Genomic DNA, 17,797 nt, shown 5'->3' with positions numbered 1-17,797 from the left:
TCTTAAATTGAAACAAAGAGTTGATTGAAACTGAACTGCCACTGCAGTTAGCACATTCTCTGGGCTAGAGGGTTAGAGTGCTATATTATTTCCATTTCAAAGACCTCCTGCTGAACAAATAAGAGTCAATAAAGGACTAAATTCTACCTAATTGGACCAACATATTGACTACAATTTTTATTTCCTTGATCTTTGCTGGGTTCTCTCCCTGGCGGGGTGTCCTTCCAAGCTCACGGGTCTAGCCCAGGAAACACTGTCAAGCGCTCAGCTGCACCTAGAAATAGAGTTAGCCATACTTTTCAAACCAGTGCCACAGACTAAGTGGAGAGCTCTGCTCCTGCCAAAAGCCAGTTCTCGCTCAGCTTCTCCTTATGTAACCCCATGCCTTGGTATGTGATTACAGTCTTAATTCTTCTCTTGATTCCCGCATAACTATTACTTGGACCCCCATAAGATACCTAATTCAAGTAATGCATTCAACAAACTAATTGTGGCATATAACTTAGATATAAGAGAAAAGTTTGATACCCTCTTAAACTTGAAAACTTACCCTTACCAGCATTAAAGGCTCATAAAACAGTTAAGAGACTCCGAAAGAGATTGAGTTCTTTTCAACATATACCTATTGGCATTTACTAAATACACTACCAACAGCTTGGTTTATCAGGGAAACAATGGACAAAAAAGAGCTAAGTTTTAGTCACATTTCTCACTTGCGAACTATACAACACTAGGTAAGACAATCTTTCGAAGCTTCATTTTTCTCATTTCTAGAAAAAATACTACTCTAGCTACTGAATTTTCTAAGCCATAAAACTTCCATCCATATACAAGTGTTTTATAAAATCTTATTTGAATACATTATAACAAACTTTGATTAGTGCAGTTAGCAAAAACAGCATTTGCGTGAAAACCTTAAGACCTGGTTCTAGTTTTGACTCCATAATTAAAACTAAACAGCCTTATGAATTAAAGCAGTTAACATTTATGCCTTAGGCTCCCAGATTTGGTAAATAAAGTCTTTTCACTATGTAACAGGGATGTTATGAGAATCAATGAGTTATTACATTAAGATGTAGTAAGAAAATAAATTTTGGAAAGGTAGTTTTTGTCACTAGGAACATTCTGCCAATGCCTCTGTGTCCCACAACTAGTCCAACTTGAAAACATCCCATCGGTGACAGCTGTTGGCAGCAAGTGTTCTAAAGGCAGCAATTTCCAAAGAGAATATGCACCAAGTACAGAGCTGAGTCTGGGCACCCACATGCTGAAAGTTCTAATAGTTTCTCCTAGCCTCCCAAGCAGCAGCAGGTAGGCTGGGGGAGGATCAACTCTATACCAAGCAGTAAGACCCCCCCCATTTCAGTAATAAATGCTTCTTTTATCTAAAACTAATCATCTTCAGCCATAACAACTATCCTTAATACTAACATTTTGCATCCATTTTCCAGAAATGCTTTATACCATTCCAATATCGTAAAACTACCATAAAGAACAAAATTCCCCACCAAAAGTCAAGGGGGAAAAAAAAGAACAAAGGCTTTTATAGCAATTATCCATAATGATACACTGCTCAAAAACCTATCCTACACCAGATAGCCATATACCAAAAAAAGGGCACCTTAGTGCTTAGATGGTAGAGTAACACTGAGGAAGGTGTAACAACTTGCTTTGCAGGATGAATTCACTTTGGGGGGCTTAAGAATATCCACATCATACTCAAAGCTTTGATATTAAAATATATCAAGAGCAGACACCAGTGTTGTAGTGTAGCAGGAGTATCCCATATAGGAGTGCTGGTTTGAGTCCTGGTTACTCTGCTTCCAAACCCAGCTTCACGCTATGCACCTGGGAAGGCAGCAGAAGATGGTCCAAGTACTTGGGCCCCAGCCACCCATGTGGAAGACTAGGATGAAGTTTCTGGCCCCTGGCTTTGGCCTGGCTCAGCCCTAGCTGTAGTGGCCATTTGAGGAGTAAACCAGAGGATGGAAGATGGACCTCTCTCTCTCTCTCTCTCTCTCTCTCTCGCACAGCCTTTCAAATAAACAAAAATAAATGTCATATATATATATATAAAAAAATCAAGGGCATTATTTTCTCAAAGTGTGACCTGAAGAATATCTGTTTGAAGTAATGTTAAATGATTACTCAACAAAAATATTGTGTGGTTTACAAAACACTACATTTAACACGAGCATGCACTGCTTTTACTACAGGACTTCATGGAAACTTCCAGGTACTTATGTGCATTATAAATGATCTGTAGGTGAATATAGTACATACCATTTCCCAAACTTATTTGATAATAAAATCTTCCAGTCTGCCCTCGAGCTTAACTCAAGCCTTGTGTTTCTTCCAAAAAACAAACAACGGAAAGATTGTATCTTCCTGCTTATTTCTTTATATTCATAGCACTATAATTTTTATATATTCATAGCACTAATATTTTCTTGATATTCATAGCACTAACTCATCAGCTCCCAATATAATTTTGGTAGTTTTTCAGAGAGAAAGGACTGTGGTCCATCAGAAATAATATTTACCAATTGATTTCCTGCACCTGGGTTCATTTAAAACTATTCAACAGCAGCTCCTAAGCAAAGGAAGATACTTCTGCAACAGAGAACTAGCTCTCTGGAGCAGTAAGGAGGGACAAATAATTGATTTTTGAGCAGCAATGGTACCACTTGAAGACAGTCATAGCTTCAGTTTCCTTTATTGCCCTAACTACCAGGTTCTACCCTAAGTTTTTGTGACTTTTCATCTGAACATAAATAGAGGCTTACTGTGGATATTAAGCAAGGCAAAAAAATAATAGGTAGAGTCAAAGAACTTCTTACAAAGACTGATTCCCTAAGACTGCTCAAAACACTGATCACAACTTTAAAAGCCAAACCTGGGCCGACACCACAGCTCACTTGGTTAATCTCCCACCTGCGGCGCTGGCATCCCATATGGGCGCCGGGTTCTAGTCCCGGTTGCTCCTCTTCCAGTCCAGCTCTCTGCTGTGGCCCTGGAGGGCAGTGGAGGATGGCCCAAGAGCTTGGGTCCCTGAACCCGCATGGGAGACCAGGAGGAAGCACCTGGCTCCTGGCTTCAGATCAGCGCAGCGCCGACCGTAGCGGCCATTTGGGGGGTGAACCAACAGAAGGAAGACCTTTCTCTCTCTCTCTCTCTCTCCCTCTCTCTCTCTCTCTCTCTCTCTCTCTCTCACTGTCTAACTCTGTCAAGTAATAAACAAATAAAAAAAAGCCAAACTTGGGGTGGGCATTTGGTGCAACAGGTAAGATGCATATTGGAGTTCCTGGGTGTAAGTCCCAGGTTCTGCTCCCAATTCTAGGTTTCTGCTAATACACACCCTGGAAGGCAGCAGTGGATGGCTCAAACACCTGGGTCTTTGCCAATCATGTGGGAGACCTGGAATGAGTTCTAGGTTCTTGGTTTAGGTTTGGCCCAATCCTCTTTGTTGCAAGCATTTTGGGAGTGACCCAACAGACAAAAGAGCTTTGTCTCTCTGCCTTTCAAATAAAAATCAATAAATACATTTTAAAATTTATAAAATGAATAAATAAAAGCTAAAACCAAGAATTGACTGGTGTGTTCCAGGCAGCATATATACATATCCAAGAGCTCTTAAATTGTGCCTCTTCTGAAATCCGAGGGTTTCAGCTGATCCCTGAGTCCACATATGAAGAAAAAGTTCATATCAAGAAACATTTAAACCTCTCAAGAAACAAAAATATTTGATGAAAAGTAGATACTCTACATGATTGCCAGAATACCTGTAGCTCCTCTTGTGTGTGGCACCAGCTTAGGCCACCGCTCCCTGTTAGTAACTTGAAGAAACTGATTGCACCCAATAGTAAGTAGCCTTCTGAGTCACCCAACATTATCAGAACTGATGTTAAAATTTTTTGACACACCCATTAGGATGACTGTTATCCAAACAATGGAAAGTAACAAACATTGGCGAAGATGTAGAGTAATTAGAGCCTTTGTGCATTGTTGATAGAAACATAAAATGGTGCAGCCAGTGTGGGAGAAAGCTCAGAATGTCCTCAAAACACTAAACATAGAATCACCAGCAATTCCACCTAAATACACCTAGAAGAACAAAAAACAGGTACTCAAACAGGTATGTGCATACGTGTTCACAGCAGCATTATCCACATTACTAAAAGGTGCAAACCATCCAAGAAGCCATCAACAGTTAATCAATCAATAAAATTTAATATACAAAGAAATATTATTCAGAATAAAAAATAAATGAAATTCTGATTCATTCTACAACAGGAATGAATCTCGGAGACATGCTAAGTAAAACAGACACAAAAAGGACAAATACTATATGATCCCACTTTCATAAAGTGCCTAGAATTAGCAAATTCATAGAGACAAACTGCAATAAAGGTTCCCAGGGGGCTGGGACAGTTATTATTTAATGGTACAGAGTTTCTGTTTGGAATGATGAAAATGTTTTGGAAATAGTACAGATAGTCAACATAACATTATCAATGTACTTAATGCTACAGAATTACATACTGGAAAGTTAGAATGGTTTATCTTACCACAAAAAATTTTTTTGAAGTTTAAATAAGAAATACATTTATGGGGCCAGAGCTGTGGCACAGCAGGTTAAGCCACCACCTGCAGCGCTGGTATCCCATATGGGCACCAGTTTGAGACCCAGAGGCTCTACTTCCAATCCAGCTCCCTGCTAACGTGCCTAGGAAAGCAGCAGAAAATGACCCATTCCTGGGCTCCTGCCACCTACATTGGAGACCAGGATGAAGCTCCTGGCTCCTGGCTTCAGCCTGGCCCAGCCACAGTCATTGCGGCATCTTGGAATGTGAATTGGAGGATGGAAGATTTCTCTTTCTCTGTCTCTGTCTCTTTCTCCCTCTGTAGCCCTGATTTTCAAATAAATAAATAAATCTTTTTTAAAAAATATATTTATGGGACCAGTGCTGTGGCATAGCGGGTAAAGCCACTGCCTGCAGTGCTGGCATCCTACATGGGCACCACTTTGAGTCCCAGCTGCTCCACTTTCAATCCAGCTCTCTGCTATGGCCTGGGAAAGCAGTGGAAGATGACCCAACTCCTTGGGCCCCTGCACCTGTGTGGGAAACCCAGTAGAAGCTCCTAGCTCCTGGCTTCAGATCGGCTCAGCTCCGGCCATTGCAGCTATCTGGCAAGTGAACCAACAGATAAAAGACTCTGACTCTATCTCTCTCTCTGTGTGTGTGTGTGTAACTCTTTCAAATAAATAAATCTTTAAAAACAAATACACTTACACTATTGTGTAATTCATATACTGTGGTTTATTTTTACCATTCCTGATTCTTTCTGATTCATGCTCTTCAGTGTTTCCATGTGGCTAGGGGTCTTGATCCTCTCTCTGTTGTCTTATTTATTTTTATTTGAGAGGCATCGGGAGAGAGCACGCCCGACTGAGACTCACTCTTCAAATGCTAACAAGGGCTGAGCTGGGGATAGGATCATTATCCAGGTCTCCCACATGTGTTGCAGGAAACCAGTTATTTGAGAGCCATTACAGATGGTCTCCCAGGTTCTGCATTAGTAAGAAGCTGGAGTCAGCAGCTGAAGCAGGAAGCGAACCTGGGATACTCTGAACACTACGGGGGCTTCTTAATCACTTAGCTAACTGCTTGCTTCTCTATTGTCTTTAAATTGTACGAGACCTACAATTAAAAGTTGTCCTGGGCCGGCACCGCGGCTCACTAGGCTAATCCTCCGCCTTGTGGCGCCGGCACACTGGGTTCTAGTCCTGGTTGAGGCGCCAGATTCTTTCCCGGTTGCCCCTCTTCCAGGCCAGCTCTCTGCTGTGGCCAGGGAATGCAGTGGAGGATGGCCCGAGTACTTGGGCCCTGCACCCCATGGGAGACCAGGAGAAGCACCTGGCTCCTGCCATCGGATCAGCGCGGTGCGCTGGCCGCAGCGCGCCGGCCGCGGCGGCCATTGGAGGGTGAACCAACGGCAAAGGAAGACCTTTCTCTCCGTCTCTGTCACTGTCCACTCTGCCTGTCAAAAAAAAAAAAAAAAAAAAAAAAAAAGTTGTCCTGACTCCTAATTTAAATGAATCATTTCTCCTGAGCCTGATCCTCAGCAAAGTTGAAAGAGAAAGAAAGGGAGTAAATAAAGGAATGAAGGGAAGAGAACAAATTATAGAAAGGGAGGTAGGGAAAGGAAAGAAAGGCAGACAAGCAGCCAGGGAGATGACAGGGGAGAAGAGGTGGGCTGGGGGCACGGGGAATGAACCACCACTTGATAATTTAAAAGGTTATGCAGTGTATAAACTCCCTTTTTGGCAAGAAAGTTTATCAGTTTGCCCAAAATATTCCTTAGCAAACCAAGACCCATCTGCCACGCCTCCTACCCATCTTGCTGTAACTCCTATGTCTCACTGGAGAATTCCTCTTCTTTTCAAAACCATTTCACTCCACAAGAGTTAACAAAATATCTCTTTAGATGCTTACTAAATTAAGCCACTACCTGTTTCATAGTATAGCAGAAACCAGAGAGATCCAAATCTCCAAACCATCCAGAAAGCAGAAACTGCCTAATGCAAGGAATATACTGGGGAAAGGTTGAGTCAGGTTTCCCCTTTATGTAGTACGAATCGTTTAAACACCACTGAAAACAAATCACTGTACCTCACCCTTCAATAGCAGTTCTCTTGACTTCAAAATTCAGAAATAGATAAGTAAGCTTCAAACAAGATGGTTACAGTTTATGTCAGGAATTATTAGCAAAAGACTCTCATTATTCTTCAAATCGTGTGCTTGTTAGGCTTTAAAGACAGATGATAGGGGGAAAAGGAGCATAAAGGAGAAGACTGTCTGTTCCCTGAGACTGGGAGAGAAAGATAATTTTCATAGCCAGAGCAGTACTTACCATCTTATAAGCAGCTGGGAGCCTTCTGCAATACCACCCTGCAAACTTTACCTCTGGTCAATCCAGTTTCCTTTTATCATTCACTCAGAGCATTTTTAAAATATGGGGGTTGAATTAGATTTGTCACAAAAATTTAATTAACTGGAATTATATTTTACTGAGAATCCCAGAGAGCTAAGAGAAGATCCTAAATCTTAAAAGTGATCTCTTTGGGAGGGAGGTGCCTTTCTCTGAAGGGAGGAGAGAACCTCCACTTTGACTATGACCGTGTCTAAACAAGATAAGAGTCGGAGAACTCAAGGGGCTTCCATAGCCTTGGAAACTCATGACTGGTGCATAGGGAGATTACTGATGCCATAAACAGGAGTGTCAATTTGTAAAGTCAACAACAGGAGTCACTGTGCACTTACTCCTCATGTAGGATCTCTGTCCTTAATGTGCTGTACACTGAGGCTTAATGCTATAACGAGTACTCAAACAGTATATTTCACTTTGTGTTTCTATGGGGGTGCAAACAATTGAAATCTTTACTTAATGTACACTAAACTGATCTTCTGTAAAAAAAAAAAAAAAAAAAAAAAAGAAATTATCAATTCCCAACTTGACTCTCACTGGGATTAAACATGACAATAGGTCTGATCTGATTTCATCATCATTTAAAAAAAATCATCTATTATTTTTCACTTTATGTTTCTGTGTGGGAGCAAACTGTTGAAATCCTTACTTAAGGTATACTAAGCTGATCTTCTGTATATTAAGATAATCGAAAATGAATCTTGATGTGAATGGAAGGGGAGAGGGAGTGGGAAAGGGGAGGGTTGTGGGTGGGAGGGACGGTATGGGGGGGGAAGCCATTGTAACCCATGAGTCGTACTTTGGAAATTTATATTCATTAAATAAAAGATAAAAAAAAAATAAATTTAAAAAAAAAGAGAAAAAAAAAAGTGATCTCTTTGGGTTAGCACTGTGGCAGAGTGGGTAAAGCCCATGTGGGTGGCTGTTCGAGTCCTGGGTGCTCCACTTCTGATCCAGCTCTTTGCTGTGGCCTGGGAAAGCAGTAGAAAATGGCCCAAGTCCTTGGGCCCCTGCACTCCTGTGGGGCACCTGGAAGAAGCTCCTGACTCCGGATCAACCCAGCTCTGGCCATTGCAGCCATTTGGGGATGAAGGACCTCTTTCTCTCAGCCTCTGCCTCCCTGTAACTCTGCCTTTCAAATAAATAAACAGATATTTTAAAAAAAAAAAGTGATCTCTCCTTGGAATGTAGTCTTGGAAAAAGACATCTTTCAGAATTTTGTTCCTTTCCAAAGGCTTCTACTCTAATTTTTGGGCCACAGAGACAATATGTAAGAACTAGGTAAAGGCCTTTTAGGAACCAATTAATAAAGACCATTAAAGTAGGTCTCTGGATCAATCTGAGCCGAATGGAAAGGGCTACTTTTTATTTCTGGAAACTATCAAGTACAAGATACTGGAGGCTTTCAACAGCCTTGAAAACTAGCAATTAAGTTGCTCAGAGAACAAGAATAAGAGCATGGATCAGTTTTAGACAAAATCAGAGAATGCATTCCTATCCCTAACCACCCTTGGTTACCACTGGGGACAAAATAGTCATCATTTTTGTTTATGTAACTGTTTACAGATTACAATGCACACTGCTATACTATGTCATTTGATAAAACTTGGCAAGGTAAGCCAGTATTTAAATAAAATATCTCAGTGAAGTAATCAAAATAAATATTAGAATCATCACCTTCTGTCCAACCATTTTTTACATATTAATTAATAAAAGTTCAGCAAGAATAACAGATTTGTCCAAGGTCATTCAGTAAACTCATGTCTCCCTGCAAACCCATCATCACAGGGACTATCTATTCTAAGTGCCTCAAAGATAATGTTAAAATACTCCCAAATCTACATCTTTAGCCTAAACTGACATGATTCCATCTGAGAAGGGAATATCTTCATGTTCTCGTCCTCTCGTCTCAGACACAACATGCAATCCCCCCACCCAAACGTTTCTGTTCTGTCAATAGTACCATCACTCTGACATTCAGGTGAAAAGAGCTGATCTCAGCCCTGACTCATTTCTTCTTCCTCCCCACTCACCCTGTTAGATCATGCTGAAATTCAGATACCACTTACCTTGTACTGAGCACAAACTCAGGTTTTCACTTTGCTCTTTGCATTTTCTCAACCCTTCCTTGGCCCTCATTATCACATATCTATCATTCCAACATGTACTCTATAGCTTTCCTGTCTCCAGCCTCTTCCTCTCTCTAGTTCTGATGTTGCACTTTAAAATCATTCTTCCTAACCCACATTATGTGAGCACTGTACTCAAGTCTTCAGTAACTCCCAAACATTTTTTTGGATAATTTTCACAATGCCCAGATAAAATGAAATTATCTTTCCAGCCCCACCTTTCACTACTCTTCTATAAATAAAAACTAGGGGTCAGTACTGTGCTGTAGTGGGTTAAGTCTCAGCCTGCGGCGCCAGCATCCCATATGTGCACTGATTCTGGTTCCAGTTGCTCCTCTTCCTATCCAGCTCTCTGCTAAGGCCTAGGAAAGCAGTGGAAGATGGCCCAAGTCCTTGGGCCCCTGCACCCATGTGGGAGACCCAGAAGAAACTCCTGACTCCTGGCTTCACATGGGCCCAGCTCCAGTCGTTGTAGCCACTTTGGGAGTGAACCAGCAGATGGAAAACCTTTCTCTCTGTCTCCCTCTCTCTGTCTGTAACTCTGCCTCATAAATAAATAAATAGCCTCTAAAAATAAAAATAAACACTAATATCAGACTGAGCTTACCATTTACTTAAACCCCTGAGGTACTGGAAAGCCCATTTCACTCCACTAAGTATCTCCAACCATGAGACTCTGATCTTCATGTCTGTGCTCACGTTTCCTCTTCCTCCTTCCCAACTCCGTGTTTTTACTATCAGATTGTAAAACTGTTGAAAAGGACTATCTTACCTGTGTCTGTTTTACTGTCATGCTAAAAGGAATGGATTGCCCAGCACAAGCATCCAGAGATAGGTGACACAATGAATACAGAGATATCCTAAGACCACCAGGACTTCTGGACAAGGAGTCAGAGGTTTGACGCTGATAATACATAATGAGGATATTACAAACAAGTCTGTCACTCAGCATATATTTATTGAGAATCTTTAATGCGCTCTGAAATATCTTATAGTAACTTGTAAACTTAAGTCTTGAACTTTGCAGTATCATATAGTGAAAATATTAAAAGTTATACTTCTCAATTTAATTGCCAGGAAGAGTGGTTTGAATTTTAGTTGATTTTAAAGACCTGAGATAGGCCGGCGCTGCGGCTCACTAGGCCAATTCTCCGCCTGCAGCGCCGGCACACCAGGTTCTAGTCCCAGTTGGGGCACCGGATTCTGTCCCGGTTGCTCCTCTTCCAGTCCAGCTCTCTGCTGTGGCCAGGGAGGGCAGTGGAGGATGGCCCGAGTGCTTGGGCCCTGCATCTGCATGGGAGCCCAGGAGGAAGCACCTGGCTCCTGGCTTCGGATCAGCGCAGTGCACCGGCCATAGTGGCCATTTGGGGAGTGAACCAACGGAAGAAAGACCTTTCTCTCTGTCTCTCTCTAACTCTGCCTGTCAAAAAAAAAAAAAAAAAAAAAAAAAAAAAAAGACCTGAGATAAATCTTGCCTAGGAACAAAAGGGCAGAGAAAGAAGTAGGATTAAAATTTATTAAAGGATGGGGGCCAGAGCTGTGGTACAGTGGGTTAAAGCCATGACCTTAAGCACTGGCATCCCATTTGGGTGCTGGTTCTAGTCCCGGCTGCTCTTCTTCCGATCCAGCTCTCTGCTATGGCCTGGAATAGCAGTAGAAGATGGTCCAAGTCCTTGGGCCCCTGCACCCATGCAAGAGACCTAGAAGAAGTTCCTGGCTCCTGGCTTTGGATCAGCGCAGCTCTGGCTGCTGTGGCCATCTGGGGAGTGATCCAGCAGATGAAGACCTCTCTATGTCTCTACCTCCCTCTGTAACTCTTTCAAATAAATAAAATAAATCTTTTAAAAAATTTATTAAAGGGGCTGGCACTGTGGCAGAGTAGGTTAAGCCTCTGCTTGTGGTGCCGGCATCCCATATGGTTGCCGGTTCATGTCTTGGCTGCTCCTATTCCTATCCAGTTGTCTGTTAATGGCCTGGGAAAGCAGTAGAAGAAGGCCCAAGGCTTCAGGCCTCTGTAACCATGTAGGAGACCTGGAAGATGCTCTTGGCTCCTGGTTTCTGGCTTCAGATTGGCCCAGCTCTGGCTGTTGCAACCATTTGGGGAGTGAATCAGCAGATGGAAAATCTCTTCTCTGTCTCTCCCTCCCTCTATCTATAACTCTCTCAAATAAATATTTTTTTGAAAAAAATGTAACTTCCAGGACTTAACTTGGAAATTTCATGTAAAATTTTGTTTCCTGATTATCAAATATCACTTTCTTGGGGGGAAAAAATTCCCTAGCTAGCTAAGAGATTCTGCATTAAAATTATTAGTATTCTGTTCCAGATTCTACCTGCCATCTTTTCTGTACAGATTCAAGAATTCTGTCTCTAACTGTGTGAAGATACTGTGATTCTTGATAATACGTAAAGTGGAGCTGGTGCTGTTGGGCAGTGGGTAAAGCCGCTGCCTGTAATGCCAGCATCCCATATGGTGCCAGTTTGAGTCCCAGCTGCTCCACTTTCCATCCAGCTCCCTACTAATGGCCTGGGAAAGCAGCAGAAGATGGCCCAAGTGTTTGGGCCCCTGCACCCACATGGGAGACCCAGAAGAAGCTCCTGGCTCCTGGCTTTGGCCCTAGCTGTTGCAGTCATTTGGAGAGTAAACCAGCAGATGGAAGATATTCTCTCTCTCTCTCTCTCCCTCTGCCTTTCAAACAAATAAAATAAATCTTAAAATAAAATAAAAATGTTTTAAAAACTGATAATATGCAAAGTGTCTAGCCCTAGCACAAAATGGACAATAAATAGTGGCTATTTTCATTCTCAGATCCCTTCCTAGGTATATGATATTCCTGGGATGCTCCTGCTATGAAGGTATAAACACAAGTTCAACTCAAAATCCTAAATTGCATAAGTTCCACATATAATTACCACAAAAACCCTCAGCTGCCTGCAACTAGGGTGATAAGGGATATTCAGGCAACACAGTTCATATAACACCTTTGCCCTCAGCTTTACGAGGGTGAGTGTCAATTATGCTGGTTTAATCAGCAAAAGAATCTTTGGATCCACAAAGTAATGTGTAAAGTTGCAAACTAGTCATTTCTGTGCAAAATAAAGAATTGGCAGATAAATTACACGGGGAAAGGGTCTTTTCAGAGAGATTACTACTCTTAATCGTTCAAACAATTATATATGATTTATCACATTTTATAATTAGTTATACTGATTCACCACAGAGTCTAGGAAACCTGAGGAAATGAACTCACATAAAATTACCTTATATCCATAATACCATAGTTTCTAATAATCCAACACAGAGTTTAATCTATACTTTACTTGTCCGAAGCAAAGGATTCAGAATAAACCAAACAAGAAAGGCAGACTATTCCAACTGCTGAGAAACAGCGTTGTTAAATCAGTACCTATCAGAGAAGTACAAGAACTTGCCCCTCACACAGCCCGAAGCACTCAGTATTCCTAGCAGCCCTCCGATCAGAGGGAAGAATAAAATTCATTTATAGTATTCCTTAGTTTTTACCTTGGAAGTTTATACAACCTGCAAGTTATTATGCTAAGCTATAAAAACAAAGGAAACAGGGACCTAACAAGTGCACTCTGCTAAGAGTCTGCACACTTAAAAAAAATAAGACAGTGAACTGACAAAGTCTCAAACTGGATTGCAACCAAAAATCAATACCTGCAGGCTGGTTTTGTTCAGCTCACACATTAGGGTCTTTAAAATTTTTAATTTTATTTGCCAGGACTTAACTAGGAGATTGCATGTAAATTTTTTTTTCTGATTAACAAACAACACTTTCTTGGGGGAAACAAATCCGACCTGACAACACGAGCATGCACATCCAGGAAGATCATCACCTGAAGTGAGTTATCCCCTTTAAACTGGTGTATGCTCTCCAGCTTGCTCCAATCTCTACCCCTTCCCACTTTACAGATGGGGGAATCTAAGCTGAGAGATGCTCCAAACCACAGAGCTGGCAACAAAAAACACCACCTGTTTGTAAAGGAAGCTAGCACCAAGTCTGCAACTGGACCTCCAAATAAAGTCAACATTAAAAGAGATAGATGAATATTGATAGCAGCTTTATTCATAATGGCCTAAAAATCGGAAGCAACCCAAAAGTCCCTCAACTGGTATATGGGTAAACCAATTGTGGTATATTCATACAATAACAAAGATTTAGCTAATACTCAAGACAATATGAATATCTCAAAAGCATTCTGTTAACTACAAAAAGTCAGATTCACAAGCCAACAAATTCTGTGACTGCATTTATACATAATTCTAGAGAAGACAATACTATAGTGATACAAAGCAAATCACTGATTGGGGCCACGGGTGAGGGACTGACCACAAACAGAAGCCACAAAGCTTTCTGCAGTGGAGCTGACACTGTGGTGTAGTGGGCAAGGCCTCTGCCTGCGGTTCCTGCATCCCATACAGGCGCCAGCTCATGTTCCTGCTAATCCACTTCTGATACAGCTCTCTGCCATGGCCTAGGAAAGCAGTGGAAGACAGCCCTAGTGCTTGGGACCCTGCACCAGAAGAAGCTCTTGGATCCTGGCTTCAGATCGCCCTAGCACTGGCCTTTGAGGCCATTTGAGGAGTGAACCAGTGGATGAAAGACTTATCTCTCTCTGCCTCTCTCTCTGACTCTGCCTCTCAAATAAATAAATATTAAAAAAAAAAAAAAAACAACTTGGGGCTGGCACTGTGGCGTAGTGGGTTAAGCCACCACCTGCAGTGCCAGCATCCCATATGGGCACCAGTTTGAGTCCTGGCTACTCCACTTTCAATCCAGCTCTCTGCTATGGCCTGGGAAAGCAGTGGAGGATGGCCCAAATCCTTGGACCCCTGCACCTACTTGGGAGACCCGAAGGAAGCTCGTGGCTCCTGGCATCAGATTGGCACAGCTCCGGCTGTTGCAGCCACTTGGGAAGTGAATCAGTGATAGAAGACCTCTCTTTCTCTGCGCCGCTCCTCTCTCTGTGTAACTGATTTGCAAATAAATAAATAAATCTTTTTTTAAAAAAAGATATTGCAGGCATCGAAATCATTTCTTAAATAAAAGTTCTGTGGTGATGAAACTGTTCTAGGTATGACTACAGTGGTGACACAGGACAGCATGTATTTATCAAAATTCAAAACAAATTCTTCTTTTATATAAATTATACCTCTAATAAAGCTTATCTTTAAAAAGAAGTATTTAGAAAAGATAAAAGAGCTACAGAGAAAAATGACAAACTCTACCTGGAAAAGTTTGGAAAAACTTCAGGAAAAAGGTTGAAATATGGAGCCAGTGCTGTGGTGTAGCAGGTTAAGCCTCCACCTGGAGCACTGACATCCCATATGGGTGCAATTTTGGGTACTAGCCTCTCCACTTCCGATCAACTCCCTGCTAACGGTCTGGGAGAACAGCAGAAAATGGCCCAAGCCCTTGGGCCCCTGCACCTGTGTGGGAAGACCCAGAAGAAGCTCCTGGATCCTGGCTTCGGATCAGCCCAGCCCCAGCAGTTAATGGCCATATGGGAAGTGAATCAGCAGATGGAAGACCTCTCCCCCCAACCCCGTAATTCTATCTCTCAAATCAAAAAATATTTTTTTTCAAGTTTTATTTTATTTATTTGAAAGAGTTACAGAGAGAGGTCTTCCATCTGCTGGTTCACTCCCCAGATGGCCGCAACGGCCGGAGTTGTGCCGATCGGAAGCCAGGAGCCAGAAGCCTCCTCCAGGTCTCCCACGTGGGTGTAAGGGCCCAAGGACTTGGGCCATCTTCTACTGCTTTCCCAGGCCATAGCAGAGAGCTGCATCAGAAGTGGAGCAGCTGGGACTAGAACTGGTGCCCATATGGGATGCTGGTGCCTCAGCCAGGCTGTAACCCGCTGCACCATAGCGCTGGCCCCAATAAATCTTTTAAAAAGTAATTTTAAGGTGCATAGAAAGTAAAATCCATGGCACATTAGTAGTCATTTGTGTTGTACATTCTGTCCTGTAGGCCTATGAGGAGTGGTGTCTTTAAATACAAAGAAAAATGTTTCATAAAAAAAATTCTTAGAGATGGATAATAAGTACTTGAATAGGTATCAAAGACTAACTGAGGGAACAGGCATTTAGCTTAAAGTTTAAATAAATGCCCATATCCCACAGCAGAATAGGTTCAATTCCCAGCTCTGGCTCCTGGTTTGAGCTTCCCCCCAGTGCAGACCCTAGGAGGCAGTAGTGATGGCTCAAGTGGGTGGGTCCTGAAACCCATATGAGAGACTTGGATTCAGTTCCTGGATTCTGCTCCAGTCCCACTCCAGCTGTGGTCATTTGGAAGTAAACCAGTCAGTGAGAGCTCTGGCACTCTGTGTCTCAAGTAAGTCTTAAAAACAGAAAAAGACTAGTTGATCTTGCAAGATTTCCAAAAGGAATGAAACCATAGATATGTATATTTCCATCCATATGCAAAATAAATAACTTTTTTAAGTTCTTTTTTTTCTTTTTTTGTTTGTTATAGTTTTTTTTAATTTAATAAATGTGAATTTACAAAGTGCAACTTTTGTATTGTTGTGGCTTCCCCCCCATACAACCTCCCTCCCTCCCGTGGCCCTCCCCTCTCCCACTCCCTCTCCCATCCCGCACTTCATCCAGTTTCATTTTCAATTACCTTCATATATATATACTTTAGTATATACTAAGCAAGGATTTCAACAGGCTGCACTCACACAACCACACAAGGTATAGGGTATTGTTCGACTAGTAGTGTTGTTTTTAAGTATCATAGTAAAACACATTAAGGACAGAGATCCTACGTGGGGAGCCTGTACCCAGTGACTCCCGTTGTTGATTTAACAATTGGCACTCTTAATAAATAACTGTTAAACAATTCATTTTTAAAAGATGTATTAATTTATTTGAATGGCAGAGTTACAGAGAGAGCGCGAAGTATTCTATCCATTGGTTCACTCCCCAAATGGTCGGAGCTGGGCTGATCTGAAGCCAGGAGCCAGGAGCCAGAAGCTTCTTCTGGGTGCCCTATGAGGGTGCAGGGGCCCAAGGACTTGGGCCATCCTCTACTGCCTTCCCAGGTGCATTAGCAGAGAGCTAGATCAGAAGTGGAGTAGCCAGGACTCCAACAGGAACCCACATAGGATGCCGGCACTAGCCACCACGCCAACCCCACAATTCACTTTAAAAAAAACCACTCCTGGGCCGGCGCCGCAGCTCACTAGGCTAATCCTCGGCTTGCGGCACCGGCACACTGGGTTCTAGTCCCAGTCGGGGCACCGGATTCTGTCCCGGTTGCCCCTCTTCCAGGCCAGCTCTCTGCTGTGGCCAGGGAATGCAGTGGAGGATGGCCCAAGTGCTTGGGCCTTGCACCCCATGGGAGACCAGGAGAAGCACCTGGCTCCTGCCATTGGATCCAGCGCAGCGCGCCGGCCGCAGCAGCCATTGGAGGGTGAACCAACAGCAAAGGAAAACCTTTCTCTCTCTCTCTCTCACTGTCCACTCTGCCTGTCAAAAAAAAAAAAAAAAAAAAAACTCCTGGGTGTTTTTTTTAAGATTTATTTATTTACTATTTAGTTGAAAGGTAGTTACAGAGAGAGAGGGAATGAGTATCTTCCATCTGCTGGTTCACCCCGCAAACGGTCACAGCAGTCAGGGCTGGGCCAAGATGAAGTCAGGAGCCAAGAACTCCCTCCAGTTCTCCCATGTGGGTGCAGAGGCCCAAGTGCTTGGGCCATCTTCCAACTGCTTTCTCAGGTGCATTGGTAGGGAGATGAATTGGCATTGCCATGAGATGTCAGTCACATGTGTCAGCTTAGCCCGCTGTGCCACAATGCCTGCCCCAACAATTCTTTTTTTTTCTTTTTTTTCTTTTTTTTTTTTTTTTTTTTTTTGGGTCAGGCTGCAGCCAGAGGCTAGAAACTCAGTCCAGGTATCCCACATGGGTGGCAGGGACACAAATACTTGATCCATCATCTGCTGCCTCCCAAGGTATGCATTAGCAGGAAACTGGAATGGATAGCAGAATTAGGACTCCAACCCAGGCACTTGGATAGAGAATACAGGCATCCTAAGCAGCAACTTAATTGCTGTGCCAAATGCCCACCTGTTTTGTTTTTCAATGAAGAAAAATGAAAAGGGGATGGATCAAGGAAACCAAAAAAGAAAAAGGAAATGGAGTTATGGAGTGAAATAAAAGCAAGGGACACCTTGGTCAGATACCAACAGATCAGAAAAGAAATAAGTATGTCAAACCCTGACTAGGAATTAAAGGAAAAGCCAAAAACTAGGGGAAAAGACCAACCAACTAAAATCAGATCTACAGAGAAGAGAGACCAGAGACCCAAAAATACAGAAGAGGCTCAGGAGAATGAAAGGACAAGGTGAAGGTTAAGAGTTCTTTCCTAGGGGCCGGCACTGTGGCATCAGGGGTAAAGCCGGCATCTGCAGTGCTGGAATCCCATATGGGCACTGGTTCAAGACCCAATTCTGATCCAGCTCTCTGCTGTGGCCTGTGTGCTTGGGGCCCTGCACCTGCATGGAAGACCCAGAAGAAGCTTTTGGCTCCTGGTTTCAGTTCGGTGTAGCCCCGGCCATTGTGGCCATCTGGGGAGTGAACCAGCAGATGGAAGACCTCTCTCTCTGCCTCTCCTTCTGCCTCTGTGTAATTCTGACTTTCAAATAA

At 42.7% G+C, this 17,797-nt stretch overlaps 1 protein-coding gene across 4 annotated transcripts in view; it reads right to left on the bottom strand.

Annotated features, from left to right (window-relative positions):
• The window catches only part of CREBRF (CREB3 regulatory factor), an 89,000-nt gene that overhangs the window by 60,462 nt on the left and 10,741 nt on the right, over positions 1-17,797 (bottom strand). The window contains exon 2 of one of the 4 annotated variants that reach the window (XM_070076424.2): positions 3,924-4,104. The exons of the other annotated variants lie outside the window; for them this stretch is intronic. The gene's annotated coding sequence lies outside the window, so the exon portion shown is untranslated. The remainder of the gene's footprint in view (positions 1-3,923; positions 4,105-17,797) is intronic. 4 annotated transcript variants of the gene reach the window in all.

The sequence above is a fragment of the Oryctolagus cuniculus genome, chromosome 6 (genome assembly GCF_051225735.1).
Source record: "Oryctolagus cuniculus isolate XC-2025 breed Fujian yellow rabbit chromosome 6, ASM5122573v1, whole genome shotgun sequence".
Classification (NCBI taxonomy): Eukaryota; Metazoa; Chordata; class Mammalia; order Lagomorpha; family Leporidae; genus Oryctolagus; species Oryctolagus cuniculus.
Note: the sequence above shows the minus strand (reverse complement) of the source record. Positions and strands in the feature narration are given on the sequence as shown.